Source organism: Salvelinus alpinus, chromosome 5 (assembly GCF_045679555.1).
Source record: "Salvelinus alpinus chromosome 5, SLU_Salpinus.1, whole genome shotgun sequence".
NCBI lineage: Eukaryota > Metazoa > Chordata > Actinopteri > Salmoniformes > Salmonidae > Salvelinus > Salvelinus alpinus.
Window position 1 is genome coordinate 44,483,622 of NC_092090.1, and position 16,736 is coordinate 44,500,357.

Sequence of the window (16,736 nt, forward strand, 5' to 3'; positions counted from 1 at the left end):
GATGTTAGTGGTGGCTGTTTAACAGTCTGATGGCCTTGAGATAGAAGCTGTTTTTCAGTCTCTCGGTCCCTGCTTTGATGCACCCGTACTGACCTCGCCTTCTGGATGATAGCGGGGTGAACAGGCAGTGGATCGGGTGGTTGTTGTCCTTGATGATCTTTCTGGCCTTCCTGTGACATCGGGTGGTGTAGGTGTCCTCAGAACCGATTGAACTGATGTAATCTCTCTCCACTTAATAAAGAATGAAGTTATTGAGCTTGGTTGAAGGAATGTGGACCTAGGGACATTTGCATATCTAAATCGCAGTGTCAACACTCCGCCGGAAGACACTCCTGATGCCATGGGCCCAAGGAATAGAGGTTGGGTTCCATAAGCTGGACTGAAGACTCAAGAATGAACACTCTCATGTGGTGCGGGCCTTTCACCGGTTCGATCTTCCTGGACACTGCCTGTTCATGTACAGATTCTGTCCAGGGGGGATTTGTAGGTTCTCTGTCACCTCCGGCCACATGGCAAATGGCTCAACTAAACACAAAAGACAATGCCAAGAATCCAGTCAGCCCGTTCCCCCCCCTCTCTGACGTGAGAAAATGTATCTCTGGGGATAAGTTTGATGCAATCTATATGGCTGTATGATCTCTGTGCTTACTTGTAGTTGTTCAGAGTGAAAACACTGTATCCAATTGTCCTCTCAGGAATGCTGTCTTATCTCTATTGCTCCCAGCCTACCCCCTCAGGTCATCACACATAGATGTGACCCCATTCCGATAGGATGTTCACCGGTTCGATCTGATTGGATATCTTATTTGTATTACCTTTGATTTGGTCTGTAGATTGGTCAACAATTGTTTTGGAATGCAAAAAAGTCAGATCTGGTATATGTGTTGTTATGTGTTAATAACATTTAGACTACGTTACCCAGCAGGCTATGCGGGCGCGGGAGATGGTTAAAGAATGCCTTGCATGGCTAAACATGGAGTTTTCTAGCTGAAGTATATGTTCATTAAACGTAGTTAAACCTACGCCCCGGTTTGTCATTATATAAGGAACAAACATAACAGTATACATGGAATGAAGGTCTGTTGTTCTGTCTCTTATCCTGTATCCTGCCCATGGAATAAGGTTGTATGGAAATGTTTATTTTGTGAGCTCAGCCTCATGGCCTGAGTAGGTCTGTTTAGTTCATGCTTTTGTGATAGAATTAAAAGTGCCTTAGTAATAACTAAATAATAATACAGAATCATAATGTGTACCAGAAAGTAATATGCTATTAATTTATCAAAATGTTGATAATACGATCTGTGTGCTCTGTTGATATCTGATCTGAGTTCAATTGGTTATACCTAGGAATTCCTATAGGGGCTTGAAACTACATCTCTGTGTGATTTATTTCTATATTTCCCTCTTTCAGGGTTATAACATTTTGGAGGCTCTACTGAGATGAATGCACCTAAGTTCGTCTCCACGAGATAGGAAGACCCTCAACTGACATTCATCTTCAAAACTAACTCGGGCAGACAACAGAGTGTGACAGACTGCTAAAGTGGAGGTTCGACGGACACTGGAAAAGGAGTGTGTGCAAACTGAGGTAAGAGTGAACATCAAGGAGCAGCAAGGTCCATTCAGTAAAAGAGAACCTTCATTAAGTTGATCCAAGATGGCGTAGCAGTAGGACGTGTGTGTTTGTCTTTGTCTTATCCCGTGTAAATAGCCAGTCTTTCTCATATATATCTTAATATCACTTTCTATCTCCGAACTAAATATATTTTCCTGCAACCCGCCTCACCCAATGTGGTACGGATCTACTATTTTTATTCCTTAAAACTGGAACTTCCATCAGGCGCTAGCCAGCTAACTAGTTACGAGTCTTTGTTACCCACGGCTAGGGGTCTTCACCTTTTTCTCGGTCACCAGCCAGCATTAGCTCGGACAACACCTGCCAGTCTGCACAGCGCAATATCAACCCAGAGCATATCAGACTGCTTCGCTCTACCACATCACCAGATTCCTGACGCTCTGGATCATTACACCGGATCATTGCAGCTAGCTAACTGCAAACGAGTGGCTACTGTTAGCTAACGCCTCTGTCCCGAAGCAAGCACCAGCTAGCCTTGAGCTAGCCTCGAGCTAGGCCCATATACCAGCTAATTCTAGGTCTACAATAGCTCCTTTGCCAATTGGCCTGGACCCTTTATTGTCGACACGGAGCCCCGCCGATTCATCACGACTGGACTGCCGACGTGATTGCCCAATATGGTCTCAACAGGCTATCTGTTATGATGTCGCCGAAGAACCATCTACTAGCCCCGGCCCGCTAGCTTTTCTGAACCCTGTGTCCCCTGCTCGCCTAGTGACTACTGAACGGCACCCTGACTCACCTATTGCTGCTCTTTTGACCCTATGATCACTCGGCTACACAGCTCATGCCCCCTGGAATGTTTCAATAACACGGTACCTCATTTTGTTTACCTGTCGGCCCCAGCCTCGAACTCAGGTCCTGTGTGTACCTAACTGACCCGCTCTGCCCATCACCATTTACAAGTTGTCTTAGCACTCCTGGTCAACACCTGGGATTGCTTTACGCCTCTCTCTCTAATGTCAATATGCTTTGTCTACTGCTGTTTTGGCTAGTTCTTAATGTTTTATTTCACTGTAGAGCCCTCCGTCCCGCTCAAAATGCCTTAGATAGCTCTTTTGTCCCACCCCACACAGATGTGGAGACCTCACCTGGCTTAACAGTTGCCTCCAGAGACGAAACCTCTCTCATCGTCACTCAACGCCTAGGTTTACCTCCACTGTACTCACATCCTACCATACCATTGTCTGTACATTATGCCCTGAATCTATCCTACCATGCCCAGAAATCTGCTCCTTTTATTCTCTGTCCCCAATGCACTAGAAAACCAGTCCTTATAGCCTTTAGCCGTACCCTTATCCTACTTCTCCTCTGGTGAGGTAGAGGTTAACCCAGGCCCTGTAGCCCCCAGTTCCACTCCTATTTCCCAGGTGCTATCATTTGTTGACTTCTGTAACCGTAAAAGCCTTGGTTTCATGCATGTTAACATCAAAAGCCTCCATAAGTTTGTTTTATTCACTGCTTTAGCACACTCCGCCAACCCTGATGTCCTAGCCATGCATGAATCCTGGCTTAGGAAGGCCACCAAAAATTCTTACATTTCCATCCCCAACTACCACATTTTTCAGCAAGATAGAACTGCCAAACGGGGTGGAGTTGCAATCTACTGCAGAGACAGCCTGCAGAGTTCTGTCATGCTATCCAGGTCTGTGCCCAAACAGTTCAAGCTTCTACTTTTAAAAATCCACCTTTCCAGAAATAAGCCTCTCACTGTTGCTGCTTGTTATAGCCCCCCTCAGCCCCCAGCTGTGCCCTAGACACCATATGTGAATTAATTGCCCCCCATTTATCTTCAGAGTTTGTACTGTTAAGTGACCTAAACTGGGATATGCTTAACACCCCGGCCGTCCTACAATCTAAACTAGATGCCCTCAATCTCACACAGATTATCAAGGAACCTACCTGGTACAACCCTAAATCCGTAAACACGGGCACCCTCATAGCTATCATCCTGACCAACCTGCCCTCTAAATACACCTCTGCTGTCTTCAACCAGGATCTCAGCGATCACTACCTCGTTGCCTGCGTCCATTATGGTCCGCGGTAAAACGATAACCCTCATCACTGTCAAACGCTCCCTAAAAACTTCAGTGAGCAGGCCTTTCTAATCGACCTGGCCCAGGTATCCTGGAAGGACATTGACCTCATTCCGTCAGTAGATGATGCCTGGTTATTCTTTAAAATGCTTTCCTCATCCTCTTCAATAAGCATGCCCCATTCAAAAACTGTAGAACTAAGAAAAGATATAGCCCTTGGTTCACTCCAGACCTGACTGCCCTTGACCAGCACAAAAACATCCTGTGGCGTACTGCATTAGCATTGAATAGCCCCCGCAATATGAAACTTTTCAGGGAAGTTAGGAACCAATATACACAGGCAGTTAGGAAAGCAAAGGCTAGCTTTTTCAAACAGAAATGTGCATCCTGTAGCACAAACTCCAAAAACTTCTGGGACATTGTAAAGTCCATGGAGAATAAGAGCACCTCCTCCCAGCTGCTCACTGCACTGAGGCTAGGAAACACTGTCACCACCGATAAATCTACGATAATAGAGAATTTCAAGAAGCATTTTTCTACGTCTGGCCATGCTTTCCACCTGGCTACCCCTATCCCGTTCAACAGCTCTGCACCGCCCACAGCAACTTGCCCAAGCCTCCCCATTACTCCTTCACCCAAATCCAGACAGCTGATGTTCTGAAAGAGCTGCAAAACCTGGACCCCTACAAATCAGCTGGGCTAGACAATCTGGACCCTCTCTTCCTAAAATTATCCACAGCAATTGTTGCAACCCTTATTACTAGCCTGTTCAACCTCTCTTTCGTATCGTCTGAGATCTCTAAAGATTTGAAAGCTGCTGTGGTCATCCCCCTCTTCAAAGGGGGAGACACTCTAGACCCAAACTGTTACAAACCTATATCAATCCTGCCCTGCCTTTCTAAAGTCTTCGAAAGCTAAGTTAACAAACAGATCACCGACCACTTCGAATCCCACCGTACCTTCTCCACTATGCAATCTGGCTTTCGAGCTGGTCATGGGTGCACCTCAGCCACGCTCAAGGTCCTAAACAATATCATAACCGCCATCGATAAAAGACAATACTGTGCAGCCGTCTTCATCGACCTGGCCAAGGCTTTCGACTCTGTCAATCACCGCATTCTTATCGGCAGACTCAACAGCCTTGGTTTCTCTAATGACTGCCTCGCCTGGTTCACCAACTACTTCTCAGACAGAGTTCAGTGTGTCAAATCGGAGGGCCTGTTGTTCGGACGTCTGGCAGTCTCTATGTGGGTGCCACAGGGTTCAATTCTCGGGCTGACTCTTTTCTCTGTATACATCAATGATGTTGCTCTTGCTGCTGGTGATTCTCTGATCCACCTCTACGCAGATGACACCATTCTGTATACATCTGGCCCTTCTTCAGACACTGTGTTAATTAACAAACCTCCAGAAGAGCTTCAATGCCATACAACACTCCTTCCGTGGCCTTCAACTGCTCTTAAATGCAGATAAAACTAAATGCATGCTCTAAAACCGATCGCTGCCCGCACCCGCCCGTCTGTCTAGAATCACTACTCTGGACGGTTCTTAGAATATGTGAACAACTACAAATACCTAGGTGTCTGGTTAGACTGTAAACTCTCCTTCCAGACTCACATCAAGCATCTCCAATCCAAAATTGTATTATTACTATTTCGCAACAAAGCATCCTTCACTCATGCAGCCAAACATACCCTTGTAAAACTGACTATCCTACCGATCCTTGACTTCGGCGATGTCATTTACAAAATTTCCTCCAACTCTCTACTCAGCAAATTGTATGCATTCTATCACAGTGCCATCCGTTTTGTCACCAAAGCCCCATATACTACCCACCACTGCGACCTGTATGCTCTCATTGGCTGGCCCTCGATACATATTCGTTGCCAAACCCAATGGCTCCAGGTCATCTATAAGTCTTTGTTAGGTTAAGCCCTGCCTTATCTCAGCTCACTGGTCACCATAGCAACACCCACCCGTGGCACGTGCTCCAGCAGGTATATTTCACTGGTCATCCCCAAAGCCAGCTCCTCCTTTGGCCACCTTTCCTTCCAGTACTCTGCTGCCAATGACTGGAACGAATTGCAAAAATCACTGAAGCTGGAGTCTTATATCTTCCTCACTACCTTTAAGCATCAGCTGTCAGAGCAGCTTACCGATCATTGCACCTGTACACAGCCCATCTGTAAATAGCCCACCCAACTACCTCATTCCCATATTGTTATTTATTTTTTTGCACCCAAGTATCTCTACTTGTACATTCATCTTCTGCACATCGATCACTCCAGTGTTTATTTGCTCAATTGTAATTATTTTGTCACTATGCCCTATTTATTGCCTTAGGACAAAATCAAGATCTAATTGGTAAAACGTTCATGACCCTTGTTTCACATGTTATAAAATCTCTTGAATGGGAAGAAGTATAAAACCTAGAGGATGATGGTGTGTCTGAACTGGTGAACCTTCAAGACATGATACATGTGATGCAGGAGGCTAGTGATGTTATCTCAACAGACAAAGCAAATAAAAATGTAGAACACAAACTACAAGCAAAGCTAAAGCGATTAAGGCTGCTACTAAAACAAAAGGAAAGTGAGACGCAGGAGCTTGTTAACAAAAATGGAAACGACACTGACACAAACCAGGCCCCGCCCCCTCCTCAAAATACAATACAAATACAGGGACATGCCACAGTATGGCACAAAGAGTTAAAGATATCCGGTGAAATAGGTGAACCAGGCCAAAAATAGACTCACGTTCTTTAACCTAGCACACCAAATTGAAAACGGACTGAATAAAGGGATTTAAATAGTGGATGGAGTGGTAAGAGATATTGCATCAGGGCTGCAAATGCGGAGCATTCTGTAAGGGAAGTCAGAGTTGACTCTACCCACTGAGGAGAATACTGCGGTCTCAATACCAAGAGTAGGGTGAAACAGAACTGTTTAGCCAACTCACATCAGAAGAACAAAGCAGCAAAGAGACCCCACAAAATGTCCTAATCTGTTCCTTAGATCTGAGACAGAACATCCTGTTTGCCTCACAGGAAGCAAAGAATGGTCTTAAGTATGACCCAGCCCTGGTCCAGAGCATGTTCATGCATACTGTCCTGACTGGTCTACAAATGACAATATAAGAACGTACATGCAGCCATATCTCCTAGACAAAAATGTTTAACTAAACACTGCATGTATAAAAAGTGAACACTGCATGTGCTAAGGAGACAGAGAAACAGAGCAAAAAGAAAATGGCTATGCCACAGTGGCAAGCCACTGTCCATTCAGCTCAGACGGATGAGGTCCCTGTTGAAAAGAAACTCCCGCCCCAACAGAACACACCAAAACTTTCCCCTGACCTGGTATCAGAGCTAAAAGAACTGAGGTCTGATATGATATCCCACACCACCAGGCAGAGAGCAGGAGAAAATGACAATGTATTATCAAGCACAAAGCCCAACGCAGCAGCACTGGCCAGCTCGTTGCCTAGGACGGATGAGAGAAACCATCCAGTTCCACCAACAGCGATATGAACCACAGGTGAGAGAAGTAGCCCAGTTCCAGCCAAGATGCAAACCACCGTTGACTACGACTACCCGGTGAAAACTACAAAAGAGAAGATCAACATACTGTACCTAAACACACCGATGTTCAGGTTCAATGCCGAGTGCAGACAAAGCCAGTTAAAGAGGAAACCACACTGATCTCTGAGCCTGATGTAAACTCTCAGGGGGCAGAAGGACTTGAGTTCTGTGAGACTAGTAAATGTGAGAGAAAATGCCTCTCCACATGTCATCATTGATGTTCAGAATGTCACAGACCACGACATCATGTTACAGGGCAAACTGTAATTGGCATTGTGCAGGAAACCGTCAGTCTATCCCGCCACCATGCTGGAGAACTGTCAACAACCCCCATGTTGCTGTCAACAGAGTTTAGACACTGAAGACTTATGGAATCCTCCTGTTGATCTGAGCCACCTCAACACACAGCAGCAACAAATCATTCACCAAATGTTGAGAGAGGAATCAAGCTCATTATCCAAATCAGACAGTGACATTGGCTGCATTGAGAATATGAATCTACGCATTTCATTGAAAGACAGTGATCCTGTTGCATGAACCTACCTGTCTGTGCTGAAGCCGTTATACAAAGACATGAAATAATACTTGCATGACCTGATAGCACAGTCCTATGTGTAAGGACAAAGAACAGCAGCTTACGACTGTGCATAGAATAAAGGGAGCTGAACAGGAAGACTCTAACCGTCACCCAATAGCCAGAGTACAGGATATAATGGACAGCCTTGGAGGAAATTCCTGGTTTTCACTCTTGGATCAAGGAAAAGCATATCCCCAGGGGTTCATGGCAAAGGAAAGCAAGCCCTTGACAACCTTTGTGACCCCCTGGGGCCTGTAGGAGTGGGTTCGGATTCCGTTTGGACACATGAATGCAGCCTTCCAGCGCTATATGAAGGAACGTTTGGATGGCTTGACAGATGAGATCTGTGTTTCATATCTGGACGACAACCTTGTCTTCAGCAAGACCTTTGAGAACCATGTCAACGATTTTAGAAAAGTACTACAGACTGAGAGACTATGGGATAAAGCTGAAACCCAGAAAGTGTAAGATATTCAAAGCGGAGGTTTACTATTTAGGTAGAAATAGTGTCTGCCCGAATTAAGCAAAATCGATCCAGCTGATAATGCAGCAGTGAGAGCTCATAAGGACAAGATATCAAGCTCAGAGAAATGTATGGTGTTGCTGACCTACTATAGGCAATACATCAAAGACTTATCACGCATTGCTAGCCCGCTCTACGACCCGCTCACAGGGTCTCCTGAAGAAGTTACAGGTACACACAACAAAGAAAATAAATGACAGACAAAGGGGAAAAAACGGAAGAGTGGCCTCTCACAAATCAATCAAATGGATTCGTAAGCATCAACATATAATGGAGTGGTTGATAGACTGTTTAGTACAGCCTCCTGTAATTAGTTTCCCAGACTTCTTAGAGCCATTTACCCTTCACACAGACACATCAAACAAAGGTTTAGGGGCTGTGTTGTATCAGAAACAAAATGGAAAACTGCATGTGATAGCCTATGCGTCTAGGACCTTGATTACACCTGAGAAAAACTATAATCTCCACTCAGGAAAAAAAAATGTTTTAGCCCTGTACTGGTCAATCACAGTAAAGTTCCACGACTACTTATACTATGCACCAACCTTCACAGTGTACAGTGACAGCAATCCCCTTAACTACGTCTTGTCGCATGCCAAGCTAAACGCAACAGGGTGCAGATGGGTTGCAGAACTCGCCGACTTCTATCTCACTATCAGATATCATCCAGGCAAAGAGAACATTGACTCTGACAGTCTGTCCAGAATAACGATAGACATGGAAACACTGATGAGAGAATGTTCAGAGGAGTTGACATTGGACTCATTTGGAGCAACTGCACTGGCCGTCAACACACAACAAGACTCAAACATATCTTGGTCAATGGCAGTCTCTGCTATGTATGCACCAACAACAGAAACCAGATGCATCATGCCTTTCACAAAAGCAGAGATACGACAGGCACAGAGAGAAGATGAGAGCATCGGACCAGTGATGGAACACAAACTGTCAAGTTCAAAATAAACAGGGCAAGAAGTGAAAACATAAAACATGAAACGCAGATGTCTTCTTCAAGAGTGGGACAAGCTGGACTTGCGATGGAGGATACCATTATCATCCAAGACAGCATTCAGAACGCAACTGGTGTTGCCAGAGGAGTACAAGCCTACAGTCTGGAAGGAACTACATGACGAAATGGGCCATCAAGGTGTAGATCTCACAACATCGCTGATACGAGACAGGTTCTTCTGTCCGTACATCCAATGAAAGATAAAGCATTATGACATGAGAAGCTACACTTGCCTGAAACAGAAAAAACCTTGCAGTGAAACAAGAGCACCACTGACCTACATAGTGACAACTCACCCGTTTGAACTTGTATCCATAGACTTACTACACTTAGACAAATTCAAGGGTGGTTATGAGTACATACTAGTGACAGTCGACCACTTCATGCACTTTGCCCAGGCGTAAGCTACATCCTCAAAATCAGGCAAAACAGTGGCAGACCGGATCTTCAATGACTATGCTTTGAAGTTCGGATTTCCTACAACAATACATCATGACCAAGGAGGAGAATTTGAAAACCAGCTTTTCAAGAAATTGCAGAAGTACTGTGGCGTCGCAGGGTCAAGGACAACTCCCTACCATCCACAGGGGAACGGGCAGGTTGAACAGTTTAATAGAACGTTAATACAGATGCTCAAGACACTCACAGATAGACAGAAAACAAACTGGAAGGAGTACCTGAACAAGCTGCTATATGCATATAACTGTGAAGTGACAGGATTCTCTCCATTGTACCTCCTGTATGGATGATCACTGAGATTACCCATTGACATGCTCTTCAACTTGAACTCAGGGTCAGGAAACATCAATCTTCAAGAGAACTCAAAAAAATGTAAACAAGGAATACTGGAAGCATACAGAATTGCAAGGGAGAATGTTAAATGTCACCAGACAGGAGTAAAGGGAACTACGACAGCAAAATCAGAACCTCAGTGTTGCAACCAGGCAATCATGTCCTCATCAGAAACATGACACCACGTGGAGGTACAGACAAACTTCATAATCACTGGGAAGACAACTTTCACACAGTTTTACGCCAGGTGTGAGAAGACATTACGATCTATGAACTGAAACGTGAACACGGAAGGTCCAGACAAGTCTTGCATCGTAACCTACTCGTACCGTGTGGCCACCTGCCCCTGGAAGTTCAAACACAACAAAACTCTAAGCCAAAGAAAAGAGGAACAAACCAAAGTAACAGACAAGTGGAAGAACTCGAACAGGACAATGATGACGACGATGATGAATACTACAGATATGAAATGACGCCTCGGGAGTACCCAGAAAGAAGCGAAAGTACTGATGTAGAACCTGCAGAACACGCAGTTGATCCCGAACAGGACACACCTGTGGACAACCCAATGCATCTGCCAGAAGAGACTAAGAACGAAGTGGAACAGACAATGGACTTACCGGTAGACTTACCCATAGACAAAGAAGTTCCAGCTCTTCCGTCACCAGCTCACAGTGACTGCAACAGAGAAATAGAGCAAAAGTCTCAGTTGCCTATGGGAGAACACAGACGGCCAAAGTTCTTCACGTATGACAAGCTTGGAACTCCAGCCTGTTACAATGCAGGACAAACAAACAATGTTGTGTACCACTATGTTGTGTACCACTATGCAAATACACAAGCAATGGCCTTATGGACAACTCCTGTTCAACAACAAAAAGAGACAAGCACTGGCTAATACAGAAATAGACTGTTTAGTGAGTAAATCATATGAAAGTGATCATGGACTTATGTACAGAAACAACGAAGCTCATGGACTTACAGATACAGTTGAGCACTACCTCGGGTATGAAATAGGTTGTTGCTATGATAGAAAAAAAAAGAAAGAGTTCCTGCTGATGTTTTAAGAACCATAAGAATATCTAAAGACACATAAGACAAAATAATGTTAAAAGAGCCATATAAGGTCAAAAGAACAATACAAAGAATGCCAATTTAAGAATGTCAAGAGAGTGAATGTAACATATTCATAGAGCACTTAAGGTCAATAGTGATGTTATCGGCAATTAAAGTGCCTTAATAATACTACAGAATCATAATGTGTACCAGTATGTAATATGCTATACATTTTTCTAAATGTTGAAAATACAATCTGTGTGCTCTATTGATGTCTGATCTGCGTTTGATTGGTTGTACCTAGGAATTCCTATAGGGGCACACGAGTAGCGATAGAGAGAGATATATAGTGGGGTAGGAGGGAAAGTGGAAGGGAGACAGCAGGTTTGGGCTTCAGTAATGCATGACTTTGCAGTTTTACCGCCATTGTGACAGTGACAATGGCCCAGTGAGCAGTGGACTGAATCATCTCTCTCTTCTGTGTCTGTCTGCCTGTTGCTCTCAGACTGGCCCCGACTTTATAGTCTGCCTGTCTTTTCTTTTGTCAACCCGAGGAGGTAAGTACAAGCCCCATCTTTCTCCCCCAACACATGATGAGTTCTTATTTTTTAAAGCCACCCTAATCTTACCTCGTCCACCCACCTTCCTCCCCCCTGTTCAGTCTAGACAAGCTGGCTTTAAGAGTGGGATAATCTTCTAATCTCTTTGTTGAGGGAAACGGGAGAAAAGGGAGAAAGTCATCTGCAAAGCTTATGAAATGTTCTCTTGTTAGCCCAGAAGAAAGCAGCCGTGGCAGCAGCAGACAGGACTTTTACCAAATGAGCTTTTTAAAGCAGAGGGAGGAAGAGGACTGCAGGCTCCAGAGAAGAGAGAAACAGTTTGATGTCTGTGGCTGAGGCTCTTCTTGACTTAGCAATCATATGTAAGGCTGTCAGCAGTGTGCTAAACCCCAGTGGCTGGGCACTGTGGGCAAGGACACACACACACACACACACAAACTCACAACATGCACATGCACTCCCGTGAAGGCTCTTCAGAGGAGGAAGGGGTGGACCATCCTACTCAGTGAATTTCATCCAAATAAAAATAGTGAAACATTTAAAAAAGTTATCCTTTTTAGATAAAACTATACTAAATATATCAGAGTCACCAAATAACTGATTAAAACACACTGTTTTGCAATGAAGGTCTACAGTAGCCTCAACAACACCCTCTAGCGTAGCACTATGGTATAGCCGAAGGACAGCTATTTTGTGTCCAGTTCTCACCCCTTCCATAGACTTGACTTCCAACCTGACTCAAACAGAGAGAAATGCTATTTATGTGAGCTAGCTGGCTAAGGCTATCCAACACAGCAGCTCTTCCAAGTCAAGGTAAGTTTTAGGTTAAATTAATTTATTGCCACTGTTTATTTGATTTTATTAATCAAGTTCCACCATGGGTAGTAGTATTATTCCTCTCTGGTCCTGGCTGATGCTTTTATCCAGGGTCACTTGCATAACGTATCGTCTTATGTAATATCTAACCCAGTCTTTCACTTGACAGAAAGGAGATGTGGTTCTGCTTCTAAATGGCATTCAGGTTCTTCTGTCATTCAGCCAGTGAATCAGAGCCACAGCCAGAACACTGTACTGTTGCTGCACATAACCAGAGTGCACCTGGAATGGAAATCACACAAAAGACAACTGACTCCACGCCATCACCATTAGATGACAATGAGGTCTGCTTTTCTGTTCTTATTTGTCTGTTATGGGAAAAAATGCAGATTAGCTGAGAGAGTGAGACATAATCACTTGTTGGCAGGCACTCTCTCTTTCCCTCTTTCATTATCCTTAATTTCATTTGTGCATATTCATATTCACACCTGGGAGGGAGGGAGGGAGGGAGGGAGGGAGTGTGAGAAGAGGGGGAGTAGTGTTTATAGCAGTCTGCACCAGTCCCATGTAAACACTCTTCAGAACACTGAGTCACAGAGCCTAGCTGTCTCTCCAAACTCTCACTGTGCAATGACAATAGTGCCACTCCTGGATAATGAACAACTTACTGTAGGCTTGGGCTGGAAGTGGCCATAGGTGAGACGACAGATATCTTATGAATGATGCGGAACCCTCCAAGCTGTAGAACCAATGTTGCGTTCATAGACTAATTGGGTAATCTGAAATTCTTATTTAGCTGCATGGAACATCTCTTACAGAAATTGCACAGACTAATAGGAACATATGTCAGACTATGAAACTATTATTAGCTTACTCCCCTATTAGCTACAGCCACCCCTGTAACTCCCCTTCAAATAAGTCAAAGTTATAGGTGCAGAGGAGTTGGGTTATTGTAGAACTAGTGGTTATGCTCATTATCCTCCAGGCAGATACAGGTAAGCTCCAGTCTAAGGTCTGAAACTGACCTGGAGGAATAGCATTTTAGACCTGAGGAGATGAAAAGCAGGTGCTAATGGAAACATGGAATAGCACACCTTCAGGCCTCAGGATAACCTTGACCTAGAGAGCAGAGTTATCCTGAACGTTGAGGCAGTTGTGTGTATGAATCATCTCATTATTTCTTGTTTGTCTACAAAATGAGCAAATTTATCTTCCAAGGCTGCAAGTAAAAGAGTTCCGGATGAGTATGAGTCTGTGGATAAGAATGTTTTTATATTGATATTATAATTTATGGTCGATTGTATGTAAAAGTAATGTGTTCTCTTTACCATCAATTAACGGCTAGGATAAGGATGCTCTCGTAGTTAACTGTGACAATACTTTTGTTAGCAACTGTTGACCGGCATTCAATTAAACCTATATTAAATAAACCTTTATCACTGTCTGTGTATCATTGAACAACCTTGCAGCTGACATCGACGTGTATAAACCTCACAAGCCTATGTAATGGAAACAAGGAACCACACAGTAAACCTTTCATTTTTGACAGGTGGAACAACTGTACAATGATATGTGTGCTTACAAAAGCAAGTCGTTGGGCAGATTTCCATTCAGATTTCCAGCACCGTGTTTAATACCAATCTAAATTGCACACGGTACACAGCAATCAATTTATATACAGTGAGCTGAATTCCATTGTGGACCATGGGTTCACTCATCTGACTGCATCATTCTGTTCACATTTCACAGTATTTGTGTGTCGTGAAACTTATCATTCTGTGCATGTCTCGCCGCGGTTTAGACGTGTTTTTCCTAGTCCTATACAGTATGTGTTGTGTCTACAGAGGTCATTATAATGCAGAGCTTGGTCTGGTATCCTAGCTTGTTTGTTTGTTCTCCATGGTATTGCATCTCCATGTCAAAGAGCACTGTTGTCATATAATTACACTCCCAGCTCCCATGACACAAAGTTAGACGCCAACCCTGATTAGAAGCTCCACGGCTCGCTCTCATTCTGCTGAAATTGCACTCACACTACAATCAATTTATGACACTACAAGATCTTAGCAGTGAGCCAGGGGATGGGGATGGAGGCACTCCAGGACTAATATCAAAGCTGTCCCCTCAGCAAACCTCATAGTCACATCTTCAATTCATTAGGGTAGTTAGCTGACCCTTAACCCAGGAGGGCTGAGAGGTGACGTCTGTGTTGTTTTGGGGCAGCTGAGGGCTGGCTCTGCCCCACCTTTTCAAGAAAGGAAGAGAGAAAAGTAAACCCCTCAGCAGCTGCAATAACAACAGTAATCCCCACTCTGATTAGAATATGAGAGTCAGAGTAGTTGTTGTTGTTACTTGTGTGTGCGCGCGCATGCTTCCTTGTCCTTAAACAGGCATTGCTCATATGTGATTCTAGTAATAATAAGGACAAATGTGTCATGTCTCCTCTCCCCAAGAATATATATTGTAACACACAATGTACAGTATACACAGTATACCTGCACTGTATGTAGGCTATACTACAGTACATGCAAACAAAACCTCAGGAACAACAACATGCTGTGTCTCATCACACACACACATTCTAATTGTCTGTTTACCTCTTGTCAGAGCATTAACACGATTTCAACCCTTTCTACTCATCTCGCACTGTCATGTTTATCGTGAGCTCTCGTTCCCACAATTATTAATGTCATCTGCCCGAAATTACATTTTGTGAAATCCATGAAATATACTTAAATGGTTGGTTACGTGTCCACTCATTTTGGCAGTCATCTCGATCGGTCAAACCATTTGGTTGCAGGCTCTCTATTTTGTGTGTTGACTCATAGACACACACCACCACACACATTATGTGTAGCTGTCTGACTGGTCACGAGACCAGAACTTTACCAATAAACCCACTAGAAGAAAATCATTGAAAGAAAATCTTTCTCTAGTTATATCTTCCACTATCACTCTCTTTTACACTCTCATCTCTCTTTCTCTCATCTCTGCCACACACGCTTGGCTAGCTCTCTTTCTCATGTCTTTCTCCTCCACTCCGTTTGCCTCCCTGACCTTCTCTCTCTATTAGGTCGTCAATCTGTTCCCTCTCTCCTTCTCTCTTTCCTCCTGCACTCTCTCCTGAGGAAAGGTGTCTGCCATCGGCCCCTGCCGATCTTCCCTGTCGGGCAAACAGCCAGCCGTACTGAAACCGCTGTGCAGCTTCCAACCAGGTGGCACACACAGATAAAGAGGTTCCAACGCAGCCTCTCCTGAAGGCATCCGCAGCCACATCCAATCTCTATGTTAATCAAACGTAGATGCACAACGCAAGACAGCTGTGAGAGCTCGATAAACCCAGCTTCCACTGCTCTCCTCCCTCTTGCTCCCCACAGCCCAGACAGACTCAGGCTCTGTGCACGCTATCCAGAGCCCCCCCCCCCACACACTTACAGACAGACATGGGTCTTAAGATGTAAAAGAAAGAACAGGTAAAAGTAATGTGGAATAACACTATTTTCTCCATCCATCCACCGTTTGTCATTTCAATGCGGTCTATCATGTGCAGCATATTAATGCGTTCAGATACAGTACATTTGACGGCTGCCGCTGCGATTCAGGTTCATTTGTGCAAAGGTTTTTATGCAGCTCTGCCGCTTGAAAGTTGAGCTAAATTGGCTCTATATCAAAACATGATATTTCAATTCTCAGCCAAGTTTGAAAAGAGAAACGTATTGCTTGATGTGCTATATGTCCTCCACGTCTGTTGCTATCTGTTACCTGCAGCGCATAAAACCAAGTTCAGTTTCATAATTAAGGCATCAAGTATTTTTCTTGCTATAATCATGAAGACGTCACTATCTTTGGGGATGTAAATGGTTTTATTCTGAGGCATAGTTCCGCTGGGGAATTTGATCAGCATAACAATGTTAGTCTGACTAAATGAGAGGATTCAATCAAAAGTTAATACGTTGGCCAGAGTCCCAAATAATCCGGTTTTGGGGGGGGATTAAAGTGGAAGGTAGTACTTTGGGTTGTAGTGGTGTAGGAAATCTCCCTGTTGGGCTGAGAAGGACACATACTGTAGTAGCTGGGATGCTAAATATAATCATGGCATGTGAGCTGTGGTAGCCTACACGAGGAACCAGAAACACAGGCCATCTCTCTCT